Genomic DNA, 21,318 nt, shown 5'->3' with positions numbered 1-21,318 from the left:
TTCCAGACTGATAAGCTCTTGACTACCTGAGTTTGCTGTTAGGGGAAAGTTTGCAGGCATAAGAGCCAAGCATCAGCAGTTTAATTTACCTCCAACAGTGATTTATGCCTCAGGTCTCAGAGGAAGAGGCTCCTGTTCCATAACCCATCCTATCTAACTGTGCCCCCAGTCATAAATAGAGTTTTTTTTTAGAAAGCTGTGTAAATAATGGTAAGGTTGTGACCTGCAGTGTTAAAAGGAAGGAACTCTGAAGTTATAATCATATACCTGCCAATGAGATAGAGAGAGAGAGAGAGAGGGAGAGAGAGAGAGAGAGAGATTAAATAGCATGACATTTGCCTACTAGTCAGGATCCAAGCATGGGGTTGGAAAAGGGGTACACTTTCTCTGGGCTTAGAGGGCTGGGAGGAGGGGATGTCCCATTTCAAAGGCAGGAAGACCAGACAGGGCCTGGTTGCAGGAAGGAGGGACAAGCATCATAATAATCTAGGGCATTGAGATAACAGCAGCATTGGAAACCAACCATGTTGCATGTAGGATGTATGTGAGTGAATTAGCTAGACCAGGGGTGCTCACACTTTTTTGGCTTGAGAGCTACTTTGAAACCCAGCAAGGCCCGGAGATCTACCAGAGTTTTTTTTACAATGTTCGCGCCATCATAACATATAACATTTATGTGTACAATGTATGTTGGTATACCTTGAGCCCCACTGAGTATAACAGGACTTACTCCTGAGTAGACATGCCTAGGATTAGGCTGTGAGGCTGCAATCCTAGCCACACTTACCTGGGAGTAAGCCCCATTGAGTACAATGGGCCTTAGTCCCGGCATTTCCTCCCAGAGACACCTGAAGGGGGGGGTCGGCACTCCGCGATCTACTCATTTTGCCTCGCGATCTACCAGTAGATTGCGATCCACCTATTGAGCACCCCTGAGTTAGACCAATAGTTCTCACACATTTAGCACCGGGACACACTTTTTAGAATGAGAATCTGTCAGGACCCACCGGAAGTGATGTCATGACCGGAGGAGACATCATCAAGCAGGGAAAATTATCAATCCTAGGCTGCAATCCTACCCACACTTACCCAGGAGTAAGTCCCATTTACTGTCATTGTTAAAAGAATATACATAGCAGCTTGTTAAAAGTACAGGTCTGTAACATTTCCCCAAATGCAGTCACATACCATGGTAGTATCAAGTCTAATGTATTAAAAATAAAATACTGAAATGAATGGGGACCCACCTGAAATTGGCTCGCAACCCACCTAGTGGGTCCCGACCCACAGTTTGAGAAACACTGAGTTAGACCTTTGCTGGTCTCCAGGAGGCATAGAAGGACACACACTTGATCATATGGACAGGAGATGGTTCCAAAAGGACATTTGTCACGTGTATATAATTAATTAAAATTTGATGAAATCAGGCAGCCAGAAGTATAAGGAGCTTAAACAAAAGAAGTCAAAGGGCACCACATCAAGCCTCCAATTTTTTTAAGTCAGGAAAGATTTTTTTTTTGTGGATGGGGGCAGCGTTGTTTTTAATTCTGCCCAGCTCACATTTGATCCTTGTTGTGCATATGCAACATTGGGCAGAAATGGCTTAATTATGTGGCTCAATCAGTGGGTTCATTTCTTACAGCACAATCCTATGTCAGTCTGATCAGATGTAAGAACCATTGTGTTCAGATATGTCCAGGAAAGTATGCACAGGGTTGCAACTTTATGGCCCAATCTTATTCCGAGCCTATGGACCTCGCTATCTGCTGCTGTGTGTCCAGAGGTGTGGAAGGCACACCACTGTTGGGCACTCTGGAGCCACTGACAGAAATGGCCAGAGGCTCTGCTTACCCACCAACAGCCCCCCCACAATCAGGTAAGATTGTGGTGGAGGCAGTCATGGGCAGTTTGAAGGAGGATTGTGACAGTATGGGGGAGGAACCAGGGTGGTTCATGGGTGGGAGGGGGAGAATCTCAGCAGCAACTGTGCACACTGGATCCTAGCCCCCCCTTTCCTGACCCAGAGTTGCCCCCTGACTCTCCTCAAACTTATGCCAGCAAAACAGTCGGTGCAGATCTGAGGAGATCATTGGCAACCAGGTGACCTACCAAAAGGTTTGTAAAAATTCCCCAGGCTGCCTGGTTGTCCCCTCCCGAGGATGCAGTGCATGTTCCATCAGTGGTACTGACTAGAGCAGCAGGGATACGATTGGGCTGTCCATTTCCTTATTTTTAAAAACTGATATCTTTCCCTTTTGCTCCATCAAGGGCACTCAGGGTAACTTACAGTAAAAGAAGGATAAAATGTTACAGTAAGGATGCCAGTACTTCTCTGGCTGGATCAGACAAAGGGTCCATCTAGTCTAGCATTCTGTTTCCAGCAGCCGCCATCCAGACATCTCTGGGCATTTGGCACCCACAAGCAAGTCATGAAGGTGATCAAAGGACTTCACTTATTGTCTGTCTCAGCATTTGATGCTTGGAGTAGTGCCAAATGGACTCCTGAGTATATTGTCTACCTTCACAATACGGTGCCATTCACACAATAAACAGTATGAAAACTAACATTAATAGAACTGAAGAAGGAACTGAGAAGCAACTGTGGCTCAGTGGTAGAACACATACTTTGCAAACAGAAGGTCCGAAGGTCCTAACCCCTGCCAACATCTCCAGGTAGAGACCTTGTCAGACTCTTGGCCCAAACTAACCCCAACTAGGGGCAGTGTAAAGGCATATGTGACAGCTTACAAGACTTTTTATAACATTGCAAACAGTGCTACACTTTCAGTCACCTTGGGGACATCTCAGGTAGCCCTCAGGTAAGCTGTAGCCCTCATATGCTGCAGCAGAGGGTGACCTGAGCTTAAGCAAGTAAGACATCACAGGAGGTGGGTGTAGGGGCCTTCCCTTGGAGGAGCCTGGAACAGGCTTGTTCCTCCCCAGGGAGGCCTCAGATTGGCTGGAGGGAGAGGGGGTTAGAGCACCCTTGTCCTCCTCCCTAGCAGAGCTACCAAACCTGGCCTAGGAGCTGTTGACCTCACAGCTCCCTGCTTCACACTGACTGCCTCTCATCCCTGGCTTCCCTGTTTTATGGAGCAAGCCTGCCCCCCTTTGGCCCCTCCCCTTCCTCCAGGTGGGGCAGAAAAGGCCTTTCCTGTTCCTGGCTTGTTTCCTGTAGTGTTCCTTGTTGGCCCTACCAGCCCCCTCTGGCTGGTTGAAGTGAGCCAACCCGCTTTGCCCCCTTTGGGGGCAGTGAAGCCTCCCCACCCTGGGCAGGGGGTGCCTGCTCCCAGGTAAGTCGGGGGTCAGGGCATCTGGGAGGATCCCCGACAGTGGGTGATGAGTGGAACAGGGTAGGGAGGAGGAGGAATGGGGGAGTTTCTGGGCAGGGAGAGGAAGGCAGGGAGGAGAAGGCAGAATGGTTCTCAGTAGCAGCTACTTGCCCTGGGATCCTATCTTGTTCCCTCTCCCTCCCGCTCCTCAGACCTGTGTCACCACAATGACTGGTGCAGATTCGAGGAGACCCAGTCAAACAGTGGCTTGCCCCAGGGCAGAAAACAAAAGTTTCCTTGCTACCAGGGCAGCCTTAGGGGAATCTGACCACGTTGGCCAAATTGGGCCCTGCGTCTGGAGGGGCCCAGCACTGGGGCAGTGAGTGATGCACCCACAACCACAGCTGGCATCTCACACTGTAGATGATGCTTCAGCATGGAATCTTCCATGCTGAGCCTTAGTGAGGTGAGTTCGGCAGGTGGAGCATTGCCTCTGGATAGCCCTCCCTCTCGCCCCTGGGTCTGAGTGGCTTGAAATCACCCCCCCCCCCCCGCTCAAAGCACTTAGCAGTGATGCCGCTGCTGTGTGCCTTGCCACTGCTTCTCATCCTGTTGAATGGGGGCACAGGGGTGGAATGTTTTTTGAATTGGGTCATGTTTTGCATTGGGCCCCAAAGCTTCCCCCCCCAATACAGTACACAATCTGTTGGGGCAGCTGCATCTGTGGGGGAGGGGATTAGTTAGGATTGGGCTGTTAGAAACTTTGGAGAGCTGCTCCAGTCAGTGCAGGCAACAGTGGCATAACTAAAGGGCGTGTAAGGCCCTAGGTTTTTCAGGGAGCCTCACCACTGCATGCAAGCAGCCCTCCCTCTCCCCTTCGGAACCATTCCAGGTGGTGGGCACAAAACAGAGGCATGTGTCTCTGTTTTGGTCCCACTGCCCAGAATGGCTCCAAAGGGGAGGGGGAGGGGATGCTTGCAAGCTGCAGGGAGGCTCCCTGCAAAACTTAATGCTTTGCACCCCCTCTAGCTACACCACTAGTAGGCAATACTCGTCCTGATGGGCCAAAGGCCTTTCCCTGATTGAGGCAGCTTAACATGTTCAATAAAACTCCTCCGTTATGTGTTTGTTATGTTTGTGTTTGTTATCTATGTGTTTGTTTCCACTCCACTCCACACCCCCTACTGTGTTTGGTAGAATACTTGCATTTTTAAAACCTTCTTTGAGGCTGCAAGTGGCATGAAGCCATGGGCTTCTCATGGGAGGCAGCTGAGGGTGGGGGTGGAATGTGAAGACTTTTGGTGCTGTTCTGGAACCAGGGTCTCCTCTGTGCTTTCTAACTGCAATTGACTCACTCATCCTCATGGCAACAGATCACATTTTTAGCCATGGAACACTAAGGCCAAAGGTAATGAAGTGCCCAAGATTATGAATGAGCAGGATATGAAGGCAGGCCTAGCCCTGGGTGATGATGATGGGCTGTATTTTTAGGCTCATCTGGTTTGCATGACTCAGGAAGAAAAACCAAAGATGCTAACTGTAACTTGTAACTTAGGGCCCAATCCTATCCAACTTTCCAGCACTGATGCAGCCATGCTAACAGGCCATGCACCGCATCCTGCACTGGGGGATAGTCATAGAAGCCTCCCCAAGGTAAGAGAATTGGGGGGGGGCATCCAGTTGGATAGGACTGGGCCCTTAATGATGTAACTTAAGTCATTTCTGCCCAACAGTACGTATATGCAACAGGGATCTAATGTGTACACCTGTGAGCTGGGCAAAAATGGGTTAAGCTTCATTAAACTGAATGGTAGGGGGGTATCCAAGCAGAAATGATTTTGCCATTGAATTGATTGGAGAATTTTCCTGCACCAGCCCCATTCTAATGAATGGGATTTGCTTAAGAGTCCACACTTTTTTCTTCTCCTTCACTTGAGAGGACCTTACTGGTGGCTTGTGCCCAGTGAGATTAGAACGTCTTAAATCCATGTAACGAGTTTGGGAGTTCAAATGAAAAGTTTGTTGGTTAATTCTATAATGTTTGTGGCTTATTTTCCTGCTGTTTATTTTTAATTAGAAGAATGGTCTCTTTACCTACTTTTGTAGACAGTCTAGACAATCCCAGAACAGAGCAGCAAATATCCCCTTGCCTCTGGGCAGGCCAGACTTCATCCTTTCGGCACCCTTCTCAGTGCTGGTTGCCATGCAATCATGGAACCTGTGGCAGATGCAGTGTTTGGAAGTCTTTGGCATTGTGGAGCCAGTCCTCAAGATCTAAGGAATCCCCCTAAAGCCTCAGATTAACCCAGGTATTATTAGGAGCCAAGCGCTGTGTTTAACACACACAGAGCCACCCCACCTTGTCTTCGTCCCTTTGGGCATAGGTGTTCCAGCGTGGTGTCTCATCCATTTTAATTCTGGTTATTCCACATGGCAGAGTTTAGTGTTCAGTCTGCAAAGGTGACCCTCTGCCACCAGCTAGATTAATTTTTGTTTGCTTTGTACCTTCAGCAGGACAAAGGTGGGGGTAGGGGCTACTCTGAGGCAAACCTCACTTGTTTCCTTTGTCTTCCATGGGCTCCAAAAAATCGGTGAGAAATCGGAATAGGAGTATGCTTGATGATTCACCTAATAGCTGTGGCTTTTCAGATATACATCTAACCCACATCTTGGGACCAGGCCAATGTTTTTCAGATGACTAGCTAAAAAATATCCTGTACTAAGCGTTTGGCAAGTAGAATAAGTTAAATGAAAGGTGGTTTTGAGTTAAATAGCTCCGCATAACATTCAAAAAATGGGATACTTTTATTTTCTCAGAGGTTTGTTGCTTAATAAAAACTCTAAATGAATTGTTTGAGTTAATTCTTAAGGGGAGAATACGCTTGGGATGGCTGAACACAGTCATGTTCTGGCAACTCCTGCGACGCCGATGGAACCAACCGTATTGGCTTCTGCCTTTCCATTGGAACATTTCAGCAACGTGGAGAGGGGGGATTTGCTGCATGGGTAACAGCCTATCCTCCGTACCTACTTTACCCAGGCTTCGCGCGCTGGAGAGGACACTCTGTTCCAGAACTACCATTCAGAGCGCGATACCATAGTCTTCCAAGACTGAAGGATGCCAACAAATTGACTAAGCAGAGTTTAATAAATGCATCTTTGCACAATATCTACAAATATTTGGACTTTATTTTAAAGACTGCAGCCCTATTTGCAGATAAAAGGTGTACAGGACTGTGGTGAAAATAATTGTGTGTTTTTCTTCTTTTACCATAATTTGTTATTTTAAATGCATAAGTCACAATCCAGAGACAGTCAATTGCATTAAAATCTCATAGAAATCAGTAGGATTTCTAATGGCCATGGCTAACTGAAGTCTCACCTATTTCACCCTTTTTCTGGATTGCAATGCTGCCATTCTTCTCCATTGCATTTTTCATATGTTAAGTGGTTCATGTCTTATGCCATAAATCAGGGGTGCTCACACTTTTTTGGCTCGAGAGCTACTTTGAAACCCAGCAAGGCCCGGAGATCTACCAGGGGGAAAGGAAGCGTCCGACAGACACCCCCTTTAATGTATGGAGCCCCTGCTGGAGTCTAGTCAGTTTCGTCAGTTTTGTTGCTGCATGCCTGAAGAGCAGCTAAAGTGTCAGTTTCAGTGTCAGTTTAGTGTCAGCTAAATATTTCAGTTTCCTTTAGTCACTAGACGAAACTGACATATTAACAGTTTGGAGAGACAGGGCTCCGCGATCTACTCATTTTGCCTCGAAATCTACCTATTGAGCACCCCTGCCATAAATCCTCACATTAGCCCTGCAAAGTAGTCCATTAGTATTTTATTTTGTAAAATTTGTCTTCCAGCCTTCCTTCAAAGAATTCAGAGCAGTATTTTATCCTTACAACTTTGTAGAGTAGATGAGGCCGAAAGACAGTAATAGCATCACAGTATTTTTGTTGTTATTCTTAATTATTTATATAATATGTCACCTCTGCATTTTGCACTTTGTGGTGTAATAGGAGCAAAAAACTCAACAGATCCCCGCCCCAAGGAGCTTACAATAAAAACCCTCTTTAGGAGGATGGCTACCTCAGCACTGGGAAAATACATGACTTCTGGGAGGGAAGAAGAGTCCAATATGAGCACCCAATGACAGTAGCCTATTCCAGGCACTTCTTATTCAGCAACCATGCGCCTATGTAGTGCTGAGGTAGTAGCCCCTGTACCTCTGCCACCTCATTGAAGCACCATCGTGTAAAGCACAGGTTTAAGCCCCCTCACTCTGTAGCAGAGGCTTGCAGCCCTTGCCTGAACCACCTCAAGCCGCTAAAGGCCACATGGGGCCCCCGTTTACTTATGAGTGCCCCTGAATGTCTATTGCACAATATCCCTGCCTCAACTGAAATGCAGCCAATGCTATCTGATTTGCATCTTCTTGCAATTTGACCTTGGACTTGCCTTTACCACCTTTCTCTGCAGAGTTGGCAATTTACACTTTGCAGGAGGGCAGTGTCTGTTGGCACCATCCCTTGCAGAAAAACTCCATGCTCACCTTAAAAACAATGGCTGTGTAGTCTGTTGGGAGAGCTGGTTTGCCTGCAGAGTCCTTACTGCAGGCCCTACTGTTTATATGTAATCTCATCACTCCATCTTCAGACAATCTCCCTGGCTCCCTGCTTCATTACACAATGACAGCCAAATTGTCCTCTTTTCTCCAGAGACCTGCCCCAAGCTTGGGCAGGTGCCTTTTGCTCTTTCTCCCTCTCCCTGCACCATTGACAGCATTCTGTACTTTGCCTCTTTGCAAGATGCTCAAAGGATGATAAAGTGTGAGAAAATGTTAACAGAATTCTCCTCCTTTCCCATTCCACTGAATATTCCCCTTATATTGGTGGCAGCGCCCCTCTGTTGCTTGATATCTTTTGCTTTTCTAAGCAGTCAGTTGCCTGGTAGCACAGTAGCACCCTTGAAGCACCCTAGGGCCCAATGGCACAGGCAAGAGCACTGGAGCATGACCTCTGGGAGTTGTGGTTATAGCCCACCCCCCACCCACCCCCCGCCACTGATAAGGGCACAGTATAGAGAGGCTTACTTCCAAATAAATATGCCTAGTTTTGTGCTACATCAGGATAAACCTAACAGTTACAGATGGGGTTTTTTGAGATAAAGAAATAAAACCACATAACACCACTGTGGAACTCCTTGCCACAGGATGTGGTGATGGCATCTGGCCTGGACGCCTTTAAAAGGGGATTGGACAAGTTTCTGGAGGAAAAATCCATTACGGGTTACAAGCCGTGATGCGTATGTCCTTCTGATTTTAGAAATGGGCTATGTAGCAGAATGCCAGATGCAAGGGAGGGCACCAGGATGAGGTCTCTTGTTATCTGGTGTGCTCCCTGGGGCATTTGGTGGGCCGCTGTGAGATACAGGAAGCTGGACTAGATGGGCCTATGGCCTGATCCAGTGGGGCTGTTCTGATGTTCTTAAACTACAATTCCCAGGAGGCCTTGCAGGTCTCTTGTTATCTGGTGTGCTCCCTGGGCATTTGGAGGGCCGCTGTGAGATACAGGAAGCTGGACTAGATGGGCCTATGGCCTGATCCAGTGGGGCTGGTCTGATGTTCTTATTCATGTGACTGCATCTATACTACCTATATCACCTACCTAGTACACTTTTAACGCACTTATAATTATTTATAAAAATGTGCTCTTGGAATAAAAACACATAACACAGCTTTCTGCACTTCTCATTTTGTCAAAAAACGAAATCTAAGAAAATGGAAGAATCACACCTCTACTAATAGCATATACTGTATGTTCACATATAACCCAGAAAACACATATTCAAATATATTTATACAAAAAGAGGAAAAATTCCAAGGGAATTGAGGCTGATGGAAGTCTTATTTGTTTATATTATTTGTCTATTATTTATTTATTCATTTATTCATTTATTTATTTATTTATTTATTTGGTGGTTTGCTTCCTGTCTTTCTGGTTCTATGAACAAAACTAACTAGGGCAGATACCATAAAAAATAAAAAAAATACATCTTAAACAAAATAAGCAAAGCAGCAGATAAAGACAACAAAATGCAACTCAAAGAAGAAGGGAGTCAAAATGAATCAAATACAAGTTAGCCAAAGGCCAGATGAAACAAAAATGAAGAAAACTCATTTCTCTTTTCAGAAATACAGCATTGGTTAAGTGTCTTTGCATTTTCTAAGCCCCTTCAGGGTTTGCACTAAAGGAAACATTAGCATGTTAATAATCTCTACAGCTACTGACACTTTCCTAGGCCTGAATCTGGGAGAGACAAGTGAATATGGAAAGCAGTTTATCCCAATAAAATGAAGGGCTTTAAAAAATTTTAAGCTGTTAATAGCTACTGATGTGCCTTGCCCTCCATAGATTTCTCAGTCTCCTGGAAGACCATTTTGTATCCTTTGGGGATAAGCAAAGGCACCTGCCAATGCTTTGTAGGAGAAAGAGCCCATAGGGCTAAACCAATAGGTCATTTCCTCCTTCCATTTCCAGTGATGTCCAGGAACACCATGTAATAACAAAAACTGGTTATTTTCACTTAAATGGAAAGCCCAGGCAAAGTTAAAATCAACTTATATACCTCTGAGATTTAACACCTCCCTCCGTCTGGCGTGTCTCCTCTTGGAGATGTCTGGAAGCCAATACACCATCCTGCCTCATCAAGGACCTCCATTTGTGCAGCCATAAGGTCTAGCAATTTAATGGGCTATTTAATATTTAAATGAGAGCTGCAGAAAATGGATAAGTATACCCAGGAAGGATAAGTGGGGGCGGGGAGAAGTGGCTAGCAATATCTTAAATCTGTGGATGAATATACTCACTTCAAAGATTTTTTTTTTCAGATGCTTGTCAACAAAATAAAAATTAAACAAACCTGTGGCTTAGATACTATATCCTCCAGCCTTACCAATGTATGTATACAAGTATACAGGATGTATTCTCTTATTATGTTAATGCATACTCAGGGTATGATCTAGCCATACTTAAGCACTTTTAATGGCCCAATCCAGCCAAAATCCCCATGCACGCTTTATCACAAGAGGGAATTTGGCTGCTGGAGGTCATCTTGGGGTAAGGGGACATTTGTCCCTTTGCCCCAGGGTAAGCTCCAGCAGCTTCAATGGGTCAATTCAATTCTGCACCAGTGATATTGCTGGCATAGGTCTGCATTGATCCTTGCAGGTGGATCAGGCCCAGGAAGGGATCAGGATTTGGTGTGTGCTGCCACCAAACCTACTCCCCTCCTGGGCCAATCTGCCCACCCTATCTCCTCCCCACCCCACCCATCTACTCCCCCTTCTGCTCTCCTCCTGCCCCATTCTGCCCCTGTATGGGGTTTATCTGCTCCAGCAGGCTTCCATTGCTCTTGCTGGTGCGCAAGGGAAGGCTCCAGCCTTCCTAATGGCATGTCAGTTCCCTGCACTACCACAAAGCACTTTATGGTGTTTTTGTGGAAGCCAGCACAGAACAGATGTTCCACTGATGCTTCCTCTCAATAGGATTTGGGCCCTAAGTGCATTGATCAGGCCTGGCTTTCCCCTAAGAAATATCCATTGACATGTTCAGCAGTGTTCAGCATTTAACAACCTGCTTAAGCCATTTCTGCCCACTGATACCAGGGTTCATTTTAAACGCCTTGTAACAAGGAAAAAAGCACCAAAACCCCATTTCCTACCTTTGCACGGTTAAACGGCACTGGTTGCAAGCTTCTTGGGGTTAAAGATAGCTTGCAAAACCCACTTCTGGGTTTTTTGTTCCTCCATGGTCGCCCAGAATGCATCAGTATAGAGAAAGAAACCTGGAAGTGGGTCTTTAAAGCTATTTTCCCAAGGATTTGGTATCCACTGATTATTTTTATCCATTGTGGGTTTCAGAATGGAACCCCTAGTGCAGTGGTTCTCACATTTTTAGCATCAGGACCCACTTTTTAGAACAAGAATCTGTCAGGACCCATCGGAAGTGATGTAATGACTAGAAATGGTATCATCAAGCAGGAAAATTTTGAACAATCCTAGGCTGAAATCCTACCCACACATACCCAGGAGTAAGCCACATTGACTATCATTGTTAAAGGCTTAAACATAGTAGTATATATGTATAATACTGTATATACATAGTAGCATAGTATATACATATACAACCTCTGGAGGCTGGGGGATAAGAATAGGCCCTCAGTTTGGCTGTACTTGTCGTAAGAGGCGACTAAACAGCCACCGGGTAGATGGGACTCAATAACCTAGGAAGGCAGCTCATCTGAGAGAAGGAAAACTCTGATCCCAAACCTCCACTGCCTTGTGGCTACATCCAGTTATGGAAAAGGCTTCAGGAGTCAACCTCGAGGCAAAATCTGGAGCCGGAGTCCCTGAGGCAGTTCATGGCTGAACACAGTCACATTCTGGCAACTCCTGTGACACCGCTGGAACCAACCGTATTGGCCTCTGCCTTTCCATTGGACCATTTCAGCGATGTAGAGAGGGGGGATTTGCTGCATGGGTAACAGTTTATCCTCCATATCTACTTTACCTAGGCTTCGCGCACTGGAGAGAGCACTCTGTTCAGAACCACTATTCAGAGCGCGATACAATAGTCTTCCGAGACTGAATGATGCCAACATACATAGTAGCCTGTTCAAAGTACAGATGTGTAAAATTTCCCCAAATACAATCACATATCAAGTCTAAAATATTAAAAATAAAATATTGAAATGAATGGGGACCCACCTGAAATTGGTTCGCGACCCACCTAGTGGGTCCTGACCCACAGTTTGAGAAACATTGCCCTAGTGGATAAGGAGGCATGACCTGTTAAGTAAATCTGATTTGCTGTTGTGGAAAGCAGGATTTTGGCCTCAATTGGCTTTTGGTAGGCTCCTGCAGGGCTCTTGTTATACAAATATGGTAGACATTCTCAAATATAGTGGCATGAAGTATGTTAATGACTCAAGTGAGGAGACTGTGCAGAGGGAACAATCTTTGTGTATCTTAATGATGTCAGAACTGAATAAAACGTTTTGGATTATATCCTTGGCATGTGTGTGTATGCTTTCCCTGTGTCACGCCCTGGTGCCATTAAGCAAGACAATTATTTTCACAGTGCCCTGGCTCCAGCTGCCTGCCAAATGTTGAATCGCCTTGCAAACTAACTCAAGTTTATCACTCACCATTAACTCCTCCAAAGCAGTTGTGGAACAAAACTTTCAGCAACCACTTGGAAGTGTTGTTTGTAGAGACCGGTTTTGCACAAACTGTTGGCTCCTATTATTCCTTGTGGACAAAAGATTGCCTAGTTTTGTATTTGCTACCACCGTGTCCCAATTTAATAATAAATCTGAAAGCCAACACAGAATCCATTGTCAGGGGCAAATTAAATTTTGTTTTGATTTTGGATCTGTTATGGCTAAAATGTTAATCTATGATGCTCTGAAAAGCTTTCAGCATTAAAAAAAAAAATAGTATTGCTTGTGGAAATAGGTGTATCTAAACCAGTGGTTCTCACACATTTAGCAAGCGGACCCACTTTTTAGAATGAGAATCTGTCAGGACCACCAGAAGCGATGACATGACCGGAAGTGACATCATCAAGCAGGGAAATTTTGAACAATCCTAGGCTGCAATCCTACCCACACTTACCCAGGAGTGAGTTCCATTTATGATCATTGTTAAAAGAATATACATAGCAGCTTGTTAAAAGTACAGGTCTGTAACATTTCCCCAAATGCAGTCACATACCATGGTAGCATCAAGTCTAATGTATTAAAAATAAAATACTGAAATGAATGGGGACCCACCAGAAATTGGCTCGCAACCCACCTAGTGGGTCCCGACCCACAGTTTGAGAAACACTGAGTTAGACCTTTGCTGGTCTCCAGGAGGCATAGAAGGACACACACTTGATCATATGGACAGGAGATGGTTCCAAAAGGACATTTGCCACGTGTATATAATTAATTAAAATTTGATGAAATCAGGCAGCCAGAAGTATAAGGAGCTTAAACAAAAGAAGTCAAAGGGCACCACATCAAGCCTCCAATTTTTTTAAGTCAGGAAAGATTGTTTTTTGTTGATTTTTTTTGTAGCTTACAGGTCTGTAACACTTCCCCAAATGCAGTCACATACCACGGTAGCATCAAGTCTAATATATTAAAAATAAAATATTTAAATGAACGGGGACACACCTGAAATTGGCTCATGACCCACCTAGTGGGTCCCGACCCACAATTTGAGAAACACTGATCTAAACTATGTAACCCATATGTCTAGAACACAGTAGTGTCACTAGGGTTTGTGTACCTGGTATGGAAGGCTAGTGTGTCAACTATATGATGGACCTCCTCCCATTGCAGTGGGCAGGGCAATGACCTGGGTGGTGGGCGTTTTGATGTTTCATCACCCATCTCTGCTGGTTTTTGGCTACACATTTTGTTAGAACACAGATATTTCAACATGGTTTTTTCATTGCATTCTGCAGTAAATTATGCATCGAATGGTATATAACATGACAGTATTATTATTCCTACGAATTGCAATTTTCGTGATTTTGTCACTGGTGGTGTCACCCCCCCCCCCAAGGTGTCGCCTTACTAACACATTATTGGTTCCATGCTGTGCCATAATAACATCTCATTAGCTCTTTGAACAATCAGTCACATTGGTCCATTTTGAATTAAGGAAATATACTTTTTTACATTGTAAAAAATGTACATTTACATGTAACATGCAAGTGAAGCATACATGTAACATACAAATATTACGTAAGACAGTTGCATTTCTGTTTTCTGGTTTTTTGGCCATAACTTTTGATAGAATTGAGATATTTCACTCTGGTTTTTTCACTGCATTCTGCTGTAAATTGCACATTGAATGTATCACATGATGGCATTATTCCTACAGACCACGATTTTAGCGATTTTGGTTATTAGTGCATGTTACCCTCCCTTGTGTGTGTTGCCTGGTGCAGCCCACACCCCCTCTCAACACCACTGCTAGAACACGAGAAGAACTCTGCTGGATCAAGCAAAAGGCCCATCTAGTTCAGCTTCCTGTTTCTCACTGTGGCCCACCAAATGCCTCAGGGAGCACATAAGACAAGAGACCTAAATCCTGATGCCCTCCCTTGCATCTGGCATTCTGAGGTAGCCTACTTCTAAAACTAGGAGGTTGTACATACAAATCATGGCTTGTAATCTATGATGGACTTTTTCTCCAGAAGCTTGTCCAGTTCTCTTTTAAAGCCATCTAGGCCAGATGCCATCACCACATCCTGTGGCAAGGAGTTCCACAAACTAATTGCACGCTGGGTAAAGAAATATTTTCCTTTTTCTATCCTAATTCTCCCAAAACTCAAGTTTAGTGGATGTCTCCTGGTTCTGGTGTTGTGTGAAAGGGAAAAGATTTGTATTGGCAACCTTCAGTCTCGAAAGACTATGGTATCGCGCTCTGAAAGGTGGTTCTGGCACAGCGTCTAGTGTGGCTGAAAAGGCCAATCCGGGAGTGACAATCCCTTCCACACCGGGAGCAAGTGCAGTCTGTCCCTGGTCTGTCTCCCTGGCTATGGGCCTTCCTTCTTTGCCTCTTAGCCTCAGACTGTTGGCAAAGTGTCTCTTCAAACTGGGAAAGGCCATGCTGCACAGCCTGCCTCCAAGCGGGCCGCTCAGAGGCCAGGGTTTCCCACTTGTTGAGGTCCATCCCTAAGGCCTTCAGATCCCTCTTGCAGATGTCCTTGTATCGCAGCTGTGGTCTACCTGTAGGGCGCTTTCCTTGCACGAGTTCTCCATAGAGGAGATCCTTTGGGATCCGGCCATCATCCATTCTCACGACATGACCAAGCCAACGCAGGCGTCTCTGTTTCAGCAGTGAATACATGCTAGGGATTCCAGCACGTTCCAGGACTGTGTTGTTTGGAACTTTGTCCTGCCAGGTGATGCCGAGGATGCGTCGGAGGCAGCGCATGTGGAAAGCGCTCAGTTTCCTCTCCTGTTGTGGGCGAAGAGTCCATGACTCGCTGCAGTACAGAAGTGTACTCAGGACGCAAGCTCTGTAGACCTGGATCTTGGTATGTTCCGTCAGCTTCTTGTTGGACCAGACTCTCTTTGTGAGTCTGGAAAACGTGGTAGCTGCTTTACCGATGCGCCTGTTTAGCTCGGCATCGAGAGAATGAGTGTCGGAGATCGTTGAGCCAAGGTACACAAAGTCATGGACAACCTCCAGTTCATGCTCAGAGATTGTAATGCAGGGAGGTGAGTCCACATCCTGAACCATGACCTGTGTTTTCTTCAGGCTGATTGTCAGTCCAAAATCTTGGCAGGCCTTGCTAAAACGATCCATGAGCTGCTGGAGATCTTTGGCAGAGTGGGTAGTGACAGCTGCATCGTCGGCAAAGAGGAAGTCACGCAGACATTTCAGCTGGACTTTGGATTTTGCTCTCAGTCTGGAGAGGTTGAAGAGCTTTCCGTCTGATCTGGTCCGGAGATAGATGCCTTCTGTTGCAGTTCCAAAGGCCTGCTTCAGCAGGACAGCGAAGAAAATCCCAAACAAGGTTGGTGCAAGAACACAGCCCTGCTTCACTCCGCTTCGGATGTCAAAAGGGTCTGATGTGGAGCCATTGAAGACAACAGTGCCCTTCATGTCCTTGTGGAAGGATCTGATGATGCTGAGGAGCCTGGGTGGACATCCAATCTTGGGGAGAATCTTGAAGAGGCCGTCTCTGCTGACCAGGTCGAAAGCCTTTGTGAGATCTATGAAGGCTATAAAGAGTGGCTGTCGTTGTTCCCTGCATTTCTCCTGCAGTTGTCTAAGGGAGAATACCATATCAGTGGTGGACCTGTTGGCTCGGAATCCACACTGCGATTCTGGATAGACGCTCTCTGCAAGTACCTGGAGCCTCTTTAGTACAACTCGGGCAAACAGCTTTCCTACAACGCTAAGGAGAGAGATGCCGCGGTAGTTGTTGCAGTCACCCCTGTCACCTTTGTTCTTGTACAGCGTGATGATGTTTGCATCCCTCATGTCTTGAGGTACTCCACCTTCTCTCCAGCAGAGACAGAGGATTTCATGCAGCTCAGTGACGATGATCTCTTTGCAGCATTTTAGGACTTCAGCAGGGATGCTGTCTTTTCCAGGTGCCTTGCCAAAGGCAAGGGAGTCCAGGGCCACGTGAAGTTCTTCTAGGGTTGGTTCACTGTCAAGCTCTTCCAGCACAGGCAGGCACTCAATGTTGTTCAGTGCTTCTTCGGTGACTACATTTTCTCTGGAATATAGCTCAGAGTAGTGCTGCACCCAGCGTTCCATCTGCTGCGCCCGATCCTGGATGACCTCGCCTGTGGCAGACTTCAGAGGGGCAATTTTCTTCTGTGTTGGACCTAGGGCCTGCTTGATACCATCATACATCCCCTTGATGTTGCCCGTGTCAGCTGCTATCTGTATCTCGGAACAGAGCTGGAGCCAGTAGTCGTTAGCACATCTCCTGGCAGTCTGTTGGACTTTGCTGCGAGCAGTTCGGAGGACCTGCAGGTTGCGCTCACTGGGACAGACCTTGTATGCTGCTTGAGCTCTCCTCTTTTCCTCAATGACTGGTGTCAACTCCTCAGAGTGGGCTTCAAACCAGTCTGCCGCCTTGTTGGTCTTCTTGCCGAATATGGACAAGGCGGTGTTGTAAACGGTATTCTTGAAATGTTCCCATCTGTTGGATGCGTTTGCGTCGGCCGGGCCTGGAAGAGATTCCTCAAGCGCTTGTGCAAATTCCTCCACTTTTCTCTGATCCCGGGTCTTGCTGGTAAAAGGGAAAGGGAAAAGAACACTTCTGTATTCACTCTATCCATCCCCTGCATAATTTTGTATGCCTCAATCATGTGTTGTCCTCCCCCGTCTGTATCACAGAGAGAGAAAGTTAACTCCATGATTCTCTTATCCAGAGCAATGAACCATCCTGTTGATGGGAAGAGTGGGTTGCGAATGTCAGTCCATGAACAGGACTCATGGCCCGTACAGTAATGGGTCAGAAGTGTGATGGGCAAATAAGGCTCTCGGAAGATACACAAAAAGACAAAAGTATAATTTCAGGGAGTTGAACCCAAGCACAAAGCGACATTGAAACAGAGATCTCCTCAGCAACACCTCCAGACTGAGGTCATCACCCTCAAGCCTTGATCTTTCCTCCCTTTTGCCTCCGTTTCACCTTCTTTCCAGTTTTGCGTGCTGCTTTTCTATTAAAGGTGCATGAAACAGTACACACCATCGCTGCTTGGAATGGCTCCGACAGTGCAGTAGGAGTGGTTGCACCTGCAGTAGTTACTGTGCCATCCTCCCTGTAGCTATGCCACTGTTGGGGCCCAATAGGGTGACTTTCTTGAATGTGGTGCAGAGCAGGTTGGAGTTCTCCTTTGCATCCCCTCTTTTCCATAAGCAGATATGGCCGCTGAATGTAGAGAGTCTATAAAGTTAATTCAGTGTAATATATAAAGGACATTTCCTTAAAACTGACATACTGGCCCAAGACCTCCTGCCACTGAGGCAGTGGGCCAAATGCTAACCCCCCTTACCTGGTAAGGTGCCAGCCTCCACTTTTTGCACTCTCTGGACTGGAAAAAGAAGAGGGTGATGAAGCAGAAGAGGGAGTGCCTGGAGGAGAGGAGAGTGATGGGCTCTTCCAATTCAGAGAGCGGAAGGAGCAGTGGGGGGGAATGGGTGGGTGAAGGTGAGTGCACCCTGCTAATCTGCAGCCTGATGTGACCAACAGGCAGCGCAAACCCAACTTGAACTTGCACCAGAGCCAGATCCTATCCCTGCACCAGATGAGACAGGTAGGTTTGCACTGGATGGTATGAGAGAGTATCAGGAGGGCATTCTGGAGATGGGATGGGGATGTTTCTGGGTGGAAGGAGAAAGAATGGGGGAGGATCGGGCCCAGGAGGGGGTGGGATCAGTGATGCCAGCGCACTCTGTATCCTAACTCCCACTCCTGGGCCTTGGAGCCCTACACCGGCTGCTCAGATTTGCGCCAGCTAAATAGCGGATGCAGATCTGAGTAGCCCCATAGGGCAGGCTGGGGTATTACACAGGGTAAGGAGAGAAATATCCCCTTACTCCAAGGTGACCTTCAGCCTGCTCCTAACCTGAGCTGGATACAGTGCAAGCCACTGTGGCCTGGCTCTACCACTTCAGGTTAGGATTGTGCTCTCAGTCATCCTTATGGTTGAGTGGCGGTGTCTCCAACACAAGATGAAATATTATTATTAAGAATATTTATATACTGCTTTTCAACAAGAGTAGTACACAAAGCAGTTTGCAGAGTAATATCAATCAATGGTTCCCTGTCCCCAAAGCGCTCACAGTCTTAAAAAAAAAAATTCAGAAGACAGTGGTAACCACTGGAAAACATGCCAGGCTGGGGTGAAGAGGGAGAAATGGAACAAGGTCTCACCTGAAGACCTCAGTATGTGGGGTGGTCCATAGAGTAGGAGGCACCAAAGTTTGGTCCCAAGCCACACAAGGATTTAGAAGCAAAAAGAAGTGTCTTGAACTGTGTCAAGAAACTGAATTACACATCAGACTTAAGATGTTGCTTATTCCCAGACAGGCAGTGGCTCCACGTTGCTCCATAATGTCTACGCTGATTGGTAACGGCTTTCCAGGGTTTCAGACAGAGGGGTTTTTCCCAGCTCCACCTACAGCAGCCAAGGACTGGGACTTCCTGTATACAAAGCATGTGCTTTACAACTGAGTCTCACACCCACCCTTTTAAGGGATCTTATTTTTATTTCCACCATTGATACTGATTTTCTGCATGGCCCAATACAACTTCCTTCATTGTATTATATACAATGTATGCAAAGTACTTACTGGCAGGGATGGGCAAATACTGCATGGTTTGACTCAAGTTGAACCTTGCATCTTTGCCCCCTGCAGCTTGACTAAAAAACGAGTCATAAGGAGGGTACTTTCTGAGTCGCTGAGTCACCTTTCCGTGACTCAAAAAGACTCGAGTCACAAATCTTTTTGATACACATGGTCAGGTTCGAAAATAAAACTGGGGCTGCTGCCAGTGTGTGTGTGTGTGTGTGTTGGAGTTCAGGGATTCCCAGATGTCCCTGCCCATCTGTAAACAAGGTGAGAAGGGGTGGGGTGGATTACAAGAGAGCAAGGACAGAAGCAGCAAGAGGGAGGGGGGTTATGCGAAGCTGTTGCTAGGCTTACCAGGACAACCCAATCCTTGGCAGCTCTACTAAGAAGTAGTCCCATTTGCACCAGTTATTCAATGAGGCTTCCTCCCCTTCCCCCAAGTAACAATGGAGGTCAGCTCACAGCAGCCATACAATTGGAAAGCATGATCTCTACAAACCAACCAACCCCCCCCCCCACTTCTCCACCTCCTTTCCCCCTGGTTTCCTCCAGCCAGTCCTAAGGCAAGAACCCCCTTGGGTTCTTTATGCACCAAGTGCCCTTTGACCATGGTTTCCATCACTAGAGTTGCCCTTGAAAGGCCAGAGAGGTATAGCCCTGTTTCATGTGTCTCCCTGGCAGGATCTTATATACTGGGGTTGGTGTGTTGTAACTGGCTGCCAGTTGAAGTCTGTGTCCTATGCTCCATCATAGGACAGCGGGCAGGGCAGGGGTAATAGGAGATGGAATTTTTGGGGGGTGTTTATTCCTTCTCATAAGAACAGCCCCACTGGATCAGGCCATAGGCCCATCTAGTCCAGCTTCCTGTATCTCACAGCGGCCCACCAAATGCCCCAAGGAGCACACCAGATAACAAGAAGAGCTGCAAGGCCTCCTGGGAATTGTAGTTTAAGAACATAAGAACAGCCCCACTGGATCAGGCCATAGGCCCATCTAGTCCAGCTTCCTGTATCTCACAGCGGCCCACCAAATGCCCCAGGGAGCACACCAGATAACAAGAGACCTGCATCCTGGTGCCCTCTCTTGCATCTGGCATTCTGACATTGCCCATTTCTAAAATCAGGAGGTTGCATATACACGTCATGGCTGGTAACCCATAATGGATTTTTCCTCCAGAAACTTGTCCAATCCCCTTTTAAAGGCATCCAGGCCAGATGCCGTCACCACATCCTGTGGCAAGGAGTTCCACCGACTGACCACAGGCTGAGTAAAGAAATATTTTCTTTTGTCTGTCCTAACTCTCCCAACACTCAATTTTAGTGGATGTCCCCTGGGTCTTTTGTTATGTGAGAGTGTAAAGAGCATCTCTTTTTTTCTCTCCATTGTTACCTATAAGGTTACTCCTTCCTACATGAGCTCTGTTGTTGGCATAGTGCTTTACCAGCGCAGGATATGCCTGTCATCTAAGACAGGGGTCTCCAAACCCCTGGCTGGGGGCCACATTCAGCCCTGCGGATGATTTTATCCAGCCTGCACAGTTTCCCAGCATCTTGGGGTTTAAAATAGACCAAAGGATGCACTTCCAGGTATATATCTCATTTAGCCATTAGAGGTGCTGAATGTGTGCAAAAATAACTTCTTTCCATTACACCGTATTATATTCAGCACCTCTAGTGGATGTTGGGAGACCTGGAATATAAATATAAATTAACATTAATGTTAAATTTAGAAACTGAGCAGAAACTTGAGACAAAAAAAGTTTGTGATTTGTGTTGTAGGTTGCTTGATGCTTTTTCAAAATCCATTCCCCCCCTCTTCCTGTGCAAGTCAATTTTGCCATCTGCTCCCCTCCTCCTTCCACTGCCACCCATGTACTGTATTCAATCAAACTCTCAACACATCATTTATCCATGTATTTATTATTTATTTATCTTCTGGACCTCAACACCATGTCAGATAAACAATGCAGCACTTGAGCTGAAAAGTTTGCGGAGCCCTGATCTAAGGGATGCTTGGCATATGTCCACCTTATTCCACCCTCACACACACCCCCATGTTACATCCTATCTCACCCCATTTTGGCCTCTCTGCTGGTGGAGTTGCACTGGTGTCTGAGCAGCCTCAGTGTGGTGTTTTTCCAATGCTGTGCTGATATCCATGTTGCT

This window comes from Tiliqua scincoides, chromosome 2 (genome assembly GCF_035046505.1).
Source record: "Tiliqua scincoides isolate rTilSci1 chromosome 2, rTilSci1.hap2, whole genome shotgun sequence".
Taxonomy (NCBI): domain Eukaryota; kingdom Metazoa; phylum Chordata; class Lepidosauria; order Squamata; family Scincidae; genus Tiliqua; species Tiliqua scincoides.
Note: the sequence above shows the minus strand (reverse complement) of the source record.